General features: G+C 34.7%; 1 pseudogene; it reads right to left on the bottom strand.

Moving 5' to 3' along the window:
- Positions 1 to 6,542: 6,542 nt before the first annotated feature.
- LOC120254643 lies at positions 6,543 to 7,739 on the bottom strand (annotated as a pseudogene).
- Positions 7,740 to 10,385: the final 2,646 nt, after the last annotated feature.

Here is a 10,385-nt window from a genome sequence, read left to right as displayed (position 1 = left end):
TTCACCTTCGAATGTCTGGTAACAAGTTGTCTAAAATCTTGTTGATCAAAGATAGCCGGGAATTGGAAAAAAAAAGTAAATCTTATTACTCAAGAAAATAGTGATAACAAAACTGATTTTCTCTTACCCATAGGCTTACATTAAATTGACGAAAATAGCACTAAGAAAGGAGACAATTCAAAAATTTACCAACAATAGTAAATTCTCAAATATTAGTAAGAAAATAAAGATCTAACAAAATAAAGACTATTGCCATAAACGTCCCTCAAGATTTATATCCTAAGATATAACAAAATCAATTATTACTAAAAATGACAAAATTAGGGTTTTCGATGCCTAAACGATGGAATTTGGCCAAATTTTGGTATGACTCACTAGTTTGTGGGACACAAACTGTGACTTTTGTTCCTTGACCCGTTTCCCATCAAATAGACCAGGTACAACAATAAAAATCTCGTCGCCCGCCAAATTACCAAAATACCCTTGCATTGTACTTCTCCATGTACGCACATGCCACGTCGTCTATGCGCCCGTCATCAGATAGTAGCTATCTGCAACTTCTATAAGGCAAAGTCCTTGCAGTCAAACTTTGCAAATATATCGCAAGACAGATCACTCTTCATTAGACATTGTTCTTTTGAACAATTAGGCTTTTGTACCAATTGTTAGGAATTTGTTGGGTCAAGAATCCTAAACTATTTTTTACAAGAATGATATAAAAGTAAAATAAAAGAAAAATATAAAATAGAAAAGACAAAAAACCAGAATTTATACAGTTTCACCTTGAAATGGGCCATGTTCAATTCCCTACTATCGATGCGGTATCCACTTTGAAAAACAATTCAAGAGTATAAAATTACACCACACACAGTCTCTCTGGTGTGACATATCTTCAAGAACACTCAAACGATTTTATAATAATTTTTACTCAAGAACTATTTTTCTCACACACACTCTCTTTGGTGTGACACATCTTCAAGAACTTATACAGTTTATACAGTTTAACCTTTAAATGGGCCACGTTCAGTTCCCTACTATCGATGCGGTATCCACTTTGAAGAATAATTCAAGAGTATAAAATTACACCACACACACTTTCTTTGGTGTGACACATCTTCAAGAACACTCAAATGATTTTATAATAATTTTTACTCAAGAACTATTTTTCTCACAACCATTCCCTCTCATAGCTTAATTACTTTTTCACATGATCACTAAAACTCTTAGGAACTTATACAAGCTTCAAGATCCAAAACCCCTTCCCATTTATAGGGTAAGAGTTGAGATGAATGATAACACATTGGTGACTCTAATTACACACAAGGGCAGTTTTGAGGTTCAAAATAATGGGTAGCAACCAATAACACAAGGGTGAGTTTTTTCGTTGAAAAAAAAACAACAACATAGTCAACTTGATTTATCTCCATTTTTCACCATTTTCCATCAACTGATCACCTCCAATAAAATTTATTGTCCCTTTATAATCACTAGAATTCAACACAAAACACACACACACATAACAAGCTATGAAGTATCCACTTCTTTCTTATCATGCATATAAATACGACCGCATTACAACAGAATTTTTGCACGACATATTTAGCGAGGACATGAGCCAAAAAACTGTAACAAACTGAGTTTTGGCATGAAACATAACCGTGTGTACAACATGCGTGACAAATATAATTTGTCACAAAATAGTAAAATTGTACCAAAGTTTGTCACATTTTACTTGATCGTGCCAATTTTGTCATGGCTTTAGGCACGGTTTTTTGGCATCGTTTTTAGCATGGTTTGTTTTGTCAAAGTTTTTAGCACTGTTTTTTTTCGTAGTTTTTGGCACGATTATTTTGTATGGTGTTTGCCATGGTTTTGTTTGGTACCGTTATTGGCACTGTGGATTTTGTCATGGTTGTTGGCATGGGTTAGTTTGCCATAGATTTTGGCATTACATTAATTGTCATGGTTTTTGGCATGGTTTATAATGTGAATTTTGTCAAAGCATTTGGCACGGTTTTCATCATGGTGGGTCATGTTACGGTTTTTGGCATGGAGACTATTTTTGGCACATTTTTTCATGATTTTTGGCACGTCTTAAATTTAACATAGTTGTTGGCACATTTTATTTCACGGTTTTAAATTTAGTAAGGATATTGGCATGGTTATTGTCATGAAATTTGGCACAATTTTATTTAAAAAAATTACAAATGGATTTATTTAATAATAGAACCTAATTTAGTAAGGATATTGGCATGGTTATTGTCACGGAATTTGGCACAGTTTTATTTAAAAAAATTACAAATGGATTTATTTAATAATAGAACCTGCATTTAATTTCATCAAAATATATGTTGCAACATTTTTAAAATAAAAAAAATTGTTATTTTAGTCATAGCATAACAACAATAAGGTCCAGCACCTTGTAAATCAGCCTCAACACGCGACCTAGCAAGCTCCACCTCCAATTCCTTAGCATTGTCGCGAAGTTGTTCAGTTGATTCAGAAGATCCCAAGCGTGGCTTGTCAATGGATGAAAACATCTACCTAACAATATACCCTTTCCTACCACTCTATTATGACTCCCGATGGCTATTTCATCCCATAATTCATCTTGTTTAATAGAATTCTCATTTACCCCTTCATTGCATTTATCTACTATACATTGTTTTGTCAAATTCTTCCTGCATCCATTAAAAAATAAACAATCTTATGAACAAATGATTAGATCTCCATGGTAAACTATATAATATTATAAAAAAAATACATAACAACAATAGAAGCAGCAACATAGGTTAATAAAGAACTCTAGTGACATGATCAGAGCAACACATAATTAACATAGGCATTCTACATGGACAACATCATCATCCTGCATAATATCATTTCCACAACTATTGTATACACAACTACGAGAGGCAAGCACCATCTATTAACATTTTTTTTTAACAAATACATGAAGAAGAATTTGCTTTCACAAAAGTCCTTAAAAGTTAACTTCTAGATTAAACAAATGACAATAATCCTCTTTTAAAAGGAGATGAAGACAAATGGAGATACCGATAAATTCCACCAACAATATCAAATGCAATCGGAGATTCTTGATACTTTCAAATTGGAAATCACAACTGTTGTCAGTCGGATAAAAAGGCACATAGAAATCCTATCACTGAGTGGTTACTAATATTTAAGGTTTTCAAATATATATATAAATATATATATAGATATAAATCTATATATAAAGAAAATCCAAGAGTAAAGAAATAGCCAGTATTTGTGAAGAAATGGACAAAATTTAACATCTTGGTTATCCGCTAATTAAACAAAACAAGGTCTCAAAATCTAGCACTCTAACAGAATGCTTTAAATGAAATATAGGTTCTGTTAGTGCAACTGCACTTTTTATTGGCATGATTTGACACCTAGACCAAATGACGTGGCAACTAAGGTGACAAAGCATAATTGATGATGTGGCAAGCATTGTGGCATGGCAATGAGACTTGGAGTGCTAGGCAAACATCTTGAAGATCTTGGTGGAGCGATTTTTAGTAAGTCTATAACATGGAGGCAAATATCTTGAAGATCATAGTGAAGCTATCTTAAAGATCTTGGTGGAGTTATTTTTGGCAATGCTTTACAAGATCATATCAAGACCATACTTAGAGAGATATGATTGAATACTAAATATGGTGGAGCTTAATTAAAGAAAGATCTATTCATGGTGTGAATGAAGACTAATTGAAGATATGATTTGAAGAATCATTGAAGTCTATTGAAGGCAAGATTTGAGGACCAAACTTGGGTGAATTGAAGATCAAGTTTGGAGAATCTTTGAAGACCAAATTTAGGTGGATTGAAGACTAAGTTTGGCAAGTTTCATGGAAGACGCACAAGGACGTGCGCCCCTTGCGAGGGGACTGCGTGATGAGGAACTGAGGAGGTAGACTAGTTGCTGGCAGTCGGGATCGGGAGATTTGGCTGCATCGACTCGGACTAAGCATGATCGGGAGGTTGATGGGTCTCGAGGTCGTCCGCAACATAACCAGAACTCAGTCAAGTTAGCAGTCGGGCCATGTTGCAACTTATGTTACAACAGGAGTTGCAACAGCTAATTTCGGAAGGTTTTTAAGTTAGTAGCAACGGAGATTCTAAAAGAGGTATGTGCTATATTTGGGACGTTGAGGCGTCTATATAAGCTATCTTGCTCGTAGATTGTAAGTGTGACTCTTGGGTGACTCTTGGGTGACTCTTGGAGGAGAGTGTGTGAGCACCAGACAATCTAGAGAGGATAGTGATCTTTATTGTTGAGAGTGTGAGTGACAAGTGTTTGTACTCATCTATTTTTACCTCTTTTAGTGGATTGTTTATCTCCGGGCTTGGCCCCCCAGACGTAAGCGAGGTGACGCCGAACTGGGTTACCAATCTTGTGTGTCTCCTTCTTGCTTGGTTTGTGTGAGTTTTTTTTTTCCTTTGAGTGTTTTGAGTGTTCACTAAACCACAAACCACATCGCCGGAACTAACAGGTTCTTTTCATAGCTAGACTAATCATCCTGTGTGATGATATTACAACCACGTAACTCGCAACAAAACTAATTCTTCATGCTAAACCAAAACACGTATAGATTGATTAGCACTTTATCAGAGACAACGTACTAAAAGATTTCTGAAAACCAACTAATGTACTTGTTCACTAAAAGGCTACCAACACAATGACTTCATAGTCTTAGAACTAAATTAACTCACCATATTAACACAACTTTTGTTTGAAGGGGACGTCCAAATAAATGGACATATTCAAAATTATTAAGCATTTGCATCTTTTAAATATGAAAACTTGTACCAGCAAAGAATTCTATTGCACATAATTAACCATAAATGTATAAAAGAATAAAGGGGTGGGAGACATCACCTCACCTAAATCTAGTTATACCTTTATCGATATTTTGCATTTTCTCTCTAATCAATAGCTTCTCTTCTTTTTCTTCTCTGTCACAGTCCGCTTTACAACTTAAACGTTGTTTAAAATCTTTCCTAGGATTGCAAACATGACACCTGGTGCAAGCTTGGTAGATGTGTGGGTTAAGCTAATTAAGACATATAGTGTATGCATGCAAATAAAATTGAAAAATGAAATGCGCATGATATACAAAATCCAAAATTTTAGACAAAAGCATAAATGGTGCTAAATACCGTGACAAAATTGTCATGATTTGGTAATCCTGCTAAATACTGTGACAACATTGGCGCTAACTTGTGTCTCGTGACAATTTCTGTGACAAATTTGACACGGAATAAAAACCATGCCAAATTCTTGTTTTTCTTGAAGTGTCCTTGTGTTGTCAATAGTTATAGGAACGTCGAAAGTGATTACATTGCCATAGTGCATGACACTGCCATGTGTAGTTCAGTTGGTCCACACTGGAGCTCCGACTATGCTTGACTTGGTGTTGGCCATGTTCCAGCTTTGAATAATGTCGTGGACATAGAAAAGTAAGGTCTTGCATAGCCGGTTTAGTCTTAATTTCTCTCCATTGCTTGAGTTGAGGGAGAAACAGAGGATAAGGAGAAGGATGCATTGCGGCAGTGGTTATGGCTTTTGAAAATGATCTCTTGTTTTCCATCTTAATGGCTTCTCTTAATTTGTTGTGGTAATCTTATTACATTAATGATGTATGGTAAATTGGTGTGTGTCTTGTATTGTGTAAGCATGCATGCTGAGTCAATGTCTTTGTATGTAGCTGTTGTAATTAGTTTGGTGAGTTGTATCACTTCATATAGAGTTGTTACTTGAGAAGTGGGTCGTGTGGATCGTGCTGTTGCACGATGTGGTTGAGTCCGTGGTATTCAGTTGTTTACTTTTATTTGGAGATCATATATATATATATATATATATATATAAATATATAATCAAAAGAAGAGGGAGTGTATCTGCTGCCAAAAAATGTGTTGGAATGGTTGCTAGTCTGGTTGTCTCTAGAGAATTTCTCCTCTAGGTTTGTCTGTTGGTTGGTTTGTTGTTTTGTAATCACCTCTGGTGGTTCAGTTTTCGCTTTTATGTCTCTTTTTCGTTCATATCCTTGGGGGTAGTGCGTTTTTGTATATGGTGTTTCAGTCTTTTTAATGAATGTGGTTTTACCACTTTTTATTTACATGTTTATGAATCTTCTTTGAATCATTTTTCTTTCGAGCACTCTTTTCTCGATACATGTTGAGAGCTTATATCTATGAACTGAGCTAAGGAAAAATGTAGCTTTTGCTTGGAAGGTTATATCTTTTAATATAATTCTTAATAATATATAGCAGACCTTTATATATATATATATATATATATATATATATATATATATATTGAGATGAAATTCCACTTCACTACTCAGCCAGAGTAATATATTGTGGACACTCTTGAAATAAACCAACTCCTCAGCATCACTGAGAATGATATATACTTATTGAATAATTAAAAACAGTAGAACAAGTACTCTTGCTCTTTATTATATTATTATTCCCTTCCCATACAATGGTGAAGGCGTTACAGCTAGCACTGATCAAACACTAGCCCTAATTGCAGAGGTATTCCTTGGTAACAACGCCAAATCAACACTCTTAATTTGAGAGCTATACCCACTCAAACGATCATAGTAACGATTCCAAAAGCATGACACCCCATACTCGTCCGAATCCATGATGAAAGGGGAGCACCTGAGAGATCAGAGTTTTCGGTGGCAAGTACCCACTTTCTGCAGCTTCCGGCGATGCTGGCAACCCCACAAAGAAGCTAGTAGCTGTCACACTTGAAGTCCATTGGTTCCAAGAATTAAGCCAGAAGAAGTTGTGGCATAGAGGATTGTTATAAAACTGCACCCAGACATAGTCGAAAAGTCCCGTGGAGAGTGCCTTTTTCCATCCGTTCATCCGGGTACACGCATTGTGGCGCGGCTGATAAATACACCTGCACATATATATATATATATATATTTAATTTAGACGTACGGGAATGAATTAATGATACTTTATTTTAATATATATATATATATACTAATTTATCTGTTTTTAAATACATTTTTAGTAGTTTATTTATATTTTTTTTATATAAAAAAATCATGTAATACTTTTATATAAGATCGTTAAACATTTTATTAATTGTATTTTAATGTAAACAAATATATAAGTGAATATATTTTTTTGTAAGTTGTTATATAATTAATATTAACCTTCTGTTCTTCTTGACTATACTGAGAAAGCATCTGAGCAAGCTCGTCCCAATGTTCACTAGTTCCATCCTCAATATCGAAATCAATACCATCTAAAACAGCATCTCCGAGAGGCCGGGAAGACGATGACCCTCCGAGGAAGTTGTTCCAAAGGTAGTCAGCCAGCACTTGAGCATCTTCAGTTGATACAAGTGTGTAGCTGCCGGCATCTCCACCCAGAGAGAGAAACACCTTAATACCTTGGCTTTGACAAGCCCTGATATCATTGCTAATGCTAAAACAACCACCATAATAAGAAGGGTCACAGTGTCCTGCAAGGTTGATGACTGGAGTCTGGAAGTTGCCAAACGCTACAAGGAAACCTATAATCACAATGTCATAGTTTCCTGTTGAGCATGTCTCTGCTAGAGAGCCTTCATCTCTGTTTCGGCCCCAGTAGGTGGTGATCTTGGTAATGTCAGCGTTGGAGGTGATGCATAGTGCTGCTAATGTGAGGAGGAAGAGGAGGGTTAGGGTTTTTTGGGTTGCCATCACTTAGGGTTTGTGATATATGAAGATGAAGGAGAGGCCTTAATTAGGGTTATATATAGAGATGAATGAGAACGGGTAAAATAAGGTCTAACTTTTTCTTTTTAGAAAGATAGGAAGTTGGTTGTATTGGAGGGGTAAGTCATGAATTTATTGAGATTAAATTGTTTTTTTTTTAAATATTGTTTGAATTTACTTTTTAGAAATGAAAGTACTTTGTGTAGTATCATCAGGCCAGTATGAATGAAAATGGGGCCCTAGGCATAATAATTTGTTTAAAAATTATTTTTGTAAAATAATAAATCACAATTATTAATAATTACAATAAAATAAAATAGGGAAAATTACTATTTACCCCTACATCGCTTAAAAATTTCCCAAACAACCCCTCGAAGTTATGAATACCACTGACAACCCTTCCTTTTATCATTTTACTTCCTTTTTACCCCTTGTAGGTCACTTGGATTGGGTCCATGTTGTGAAATTCCATCATTGCCCTTAAAAATGGTGGGAAAAAAAACGTCCAATCACATCATGTCTAACATTTTTTACATTTCTTTTTATTTTTCCAAAACAAACTTTTGGAAGACTTTTTATCCTTGTCTTGTCCCTCAGCTTCCGCTTTAAAATTATACGGGCTTTTTGTTTAAAACATAAATGTTTCCGCTTTAAAAATTATCAAGTTTCGCTTTAAATATATCCAGCTTTTAAGTTTAAAAGTAAATGATTTTAGTAGGTATTCTGATTCACGAGCGATCCGTCCCACCCTCAAGGCCACCCCCGACAATTTAGTAGGCCTTCCTTACTCGTTAGATCATTTTTGAAGTTTTGTCATTGCATGTCGGGACAACGCTTTTGAAGGCGCTAATCATTTAAAAAAACTCATTTCACTACCACGAAAAGTGACACAATCGTAGATCTTGCAAAGAAAACTATCGCCAACTAAGCATAAATGATAACTTATATTCGTTACATATGTTTGCCACAGACTATCGTGATATTATCAGACATTTTGCTCGTTATTTATGAAAAATCGCTTTTCATAAACAAACCCAAATTTAAAATGAAACAATGATATTTAAACATAAACATAGTTGTATAAGTTAATTATTGATTAATTATCCCGCTCGCTTAAAACTTATGTTTTTCTCAACTATTATTGTCATGCCTTTGTTTCCGCTTTAAAATTATACAGCTTTTTGTTTTAAGCTTAAATGTTTCCGCTTTAAATTTATCAAGTCTCTGCTTTAAAATGTTATGTCTCTGCTTAAATATATCCAGTCAGTTTAAATGAAATGATTTTAGTAGGTATCTGATTCTACGAGCGTATCCGTCCCACCTCAAGGCCACCTCGACGATTTAGTAGGTCTTCCTTACTCGTTAGATCATTTTTGAAGTTTTTGTCATTGCATGTCGGACAATGTTATGTAGGCGCTAACCATTTAAAAAAACTCACTTCACTACCACGCAGCGGACACAATCGTAGATCTCTGCAAAAGAAACTATCGCCAACTAAGCATAAATGATAACTTATATTCGTTACATATGTTTGCCACAAACTATCGTAGATATTATCAGACATTTTTGCTCGTTATTTATGAAAAATCGCTTTTTCATAAACAAACCCAAATTTAAAAATGAAACAATGATATTTAAACATAAATATAGTTGTATAAGTTAATTATTGATTAATTATCCCGCTTTTTGCTTAAAACTTATGTTTTTCTCAACTATTATTGTCAGTGTCTTTGTTTCCGTTTAAAATTATACAGCTTTTTTTATTTAAGCTTTAAATGTTTCCGCTTAAATTTATCAAGTCTCTGTTTAAAAATGTTATGTCTCCTGCTTAAATATATCCGGCTTCTAGGTTTAAAGCAGAAATGATTTTAGTAGGTATTCGGATTCTACGAGCGTATCCAGTCCCCACCTCAAGGCCACTTCCCCGACGATTTAGTAGGACTTCCTTACTCGTTAGATCATTTTGAAGTTTTGTCATTGCATGTCGGACAATGTTATGTAGGCGCTAACCATTTAAAAAACTCACTTCACTACCACGAGTGCGGACACAATCGTAGATCTTGCAAAGAAACTATCGCTAGCTAAGCATAAGTGATAACTTATATTCGTTACATATGTTTGCCACAAACTATCGCATATTATTGTACATTTTGCTCGTTATTTATGAAAAATCGCTTTTCATAAACGAAAACCCAAATTTAAAATGAAACAATGATATTTAAACATAAACATAGTTGTATAAGTTAATTATTGATTAATTATCCCGTTTCGCTAAAAACTTATGTTTTTCTCAACTATTATTATCATGTCTTTGTTTCCGCTTTAAAAATTATACAGTTTTTTGTTTAAGCTTAAATGTTTCCGTTTAAATTTATCAAGTCTCTGTTTAAAATGTTATGTCTCTGTTTAAATATATCCAGTTTCAGTTTAAACAGAAATGATTTTAGTAGGTATTCGGATTCTACGAGCGTATCCGTCCCACCTCAAGGCCACCCTGACGATTTAGTAGGTCTTCCTTACTCGTTAGATCATTTTGAAGTTTTGTCATTGCATGTCGGACAATGTTATGTAGGCGCTAACCATTTAAAAAACTCACTTCACTACCACGAGTGCGGACACAATCGTAGATCT

Source organism: Dioscorea cayenensis, unplaced genomic scaffold (genome assembly GCF_009730915.1).
Source record: "Dioscorea cayenensis subsp. rotundata cultivar TDr96_F1 unplaced genomic scaffold, TDr96_F1_v2_PseudoChromosome.rev07_lg8_w22 25.fasta BLBR01000560.1, whole genome shotgun sequence".
NCBI lineage: Eukaryota > Viridiplantae > Streptophyta > Magnoliopsida > Dioscoreales > Dioscoreaceae > Dioscorea > Dioscorea cayenensis.
The sequence above is the reverse complement of the archived record's forward strand: the minus strand, read 5'-3'. Positions and strand labels throughout refer to the sequence as shown.